Genomic DNA, 2,048 nt, shown 5'->3' on the forward strand with positions numbered 1-2,048 from the left:
ACTAATCTACAAATCTCTTCTCAAGCCTATGTGGACGTATGGACTACAATTATGGGGTGCGGCAAAAAAATCAAATATTAATAGAATCCAATCATTCCAAAATATTTCGCTCCGACGATTGTCCAATGCTCCCCCCTATATCTCTAATCTAGCCCTTCATAACGATCTCTGTATGAGAACAATAGAAGCGGAAGCACGCATTTTCTATACACGTTTCCATAAACGACTTCAAACCCATACAAATCCTCTTATAAAAGACCTCTCTATCCTTACACTCCCAGGAAACCCTAACCGTAGGTTAAAAAGAAAGTGGTGCCGTGACCTGTTACAAAACTTTAATGTCTAACTCTCTGAATAATAATAATATAAACAATTAAAAAAAAAAAAAAAAAAAAATTATCATTTGCCAAGAACTACTAATGGGTGGCTGCTTATTCCAAACAATCATGTTCTACTACTCTTATCATATAAACTTATTGTGCTTCAAATAGTATAGATTGTTTATGCCAAATAAAAAATAAAAAAAAAAAAAAAAAACTTTATATAAAGTATATATGTAATTAACAAATTATTATTATTAATAAATAAAATAAAAATGATTATAATTTATAATACATTACTTTACCTCGAAAAACAAAATTCCAACGATGAAAAATATGCGTCTGTTTACGAAGACGCATGACAAAATAAACTAAATATTTAAATAAATATTTATTTTGTCATGCGAAGACGTATAAACGTAAAATGCGGTTGATCGACGTTCGTCAACATAGAATACATCATATTTGGATAAAAACATAATTAACCAAATAGAGTATTTGCATACGTATGGTTATTGTTGTGACTACGAAATTTTTATAATATAATTGAATATAACAAAATTTATAAATAAATAGTCTAGACCGCGTCGGCGATTCCTGTATAAAAGTATACGCCGCCGCCGCGCCGTGTGATCCTGTGACGTCACGCGGCTATCTCTCTTGGACTCTAGCGCCTTAACGAATCGACGTATACAAATTTTAGTACCACCGTTAGTTATAGTAATTAACTATCTATTAATTAAGCCAAAATCATTTTTTTGTTTCATGGTCCTTTAAGAGGATGTCAGCGCACTATTTGTTTTCTCTCACTGACCCATGCGCAACATAGACAAAACGCATTTGCGCAGATCGGTTTTCTATGTTTTTAAGTTATCTTAGAGTAATATCACCCATTACAAAAAAAATAGCAAATACAATTTTTTATAGAATGACTTATCGATTTTTCTAAATACTTTTTCAAAACAATTTAAACATCATTTAAATTGACAACATTTTTTTGTTTATTTTGAAAGTCAAATAACGATAAAATATAAAATTGATATGTCATTCACTCTAAAATATTATTCTCTATCTTTTTTGTTTTTTTGTAATGGATGATTTTACTCTAAGATTATTTAATTATTTAAAGCATAGAAAAAATGATTCTGCGTAAATGTTTTTGTTTATGTTGCGCGTGTGCCAGAGAGAGAAACAAATAGTTCGCTGACAACCTCTTAATATCTATGATTCCTCAATTGTCCTTGCAGAGGAAAAATATCTAAAACATGCTACACTCATAAGTTAAAAATTATGATATATACAATATACATGAACGACATTTATGTAGTGAGAACGCATCAGTCTTTTTTTATAAAAACAAAATTACTTGTTCGAATTTTGAGAACATAAACATTTAAAAAAAAATTATACACTAAATAATTTACAGTCGAAAAGCGTGTTTCTTATTATCTCATGACTCTTTTGAAAAACAGAAGTTTGTACCACCATAACCTACAGGACACCGCTATAATAATAGTACAAACAAATCTTATTCGTGTGTATGCAATATTAAAAAATTCCAAAAATCCAAAAATTTGAATAAATCCATCACTAAATGAAAAAAGGGAGTGAGCATGCTTGTTTAATCATCCTGTATATTAGGCATATCAAACACGTGGCCCACGGTTCGTTTTTTTATACAAATAGGCAATATTAATGAACAATAATTAAATTGAAAAAAACAATTAT

The sequence above is a fragment of the Acyrthosiphon pisum genome, chromosome A2 (genome assembly GCF_005508785.2).
Source record: "Acyrthosiphon pisum isolate AL4f chromosome A2, pea_aphid_22Mar2018_4r6ur, whole genome shotgun sequence".
In the NCBI taxonomy this organism is placed as follows: Eukaryota; Metazoa; Arthropoda; class Insecta; order Hemiptera; family Aphididae; genus Acyrthosiphon; species Acyrthosiphon pisum.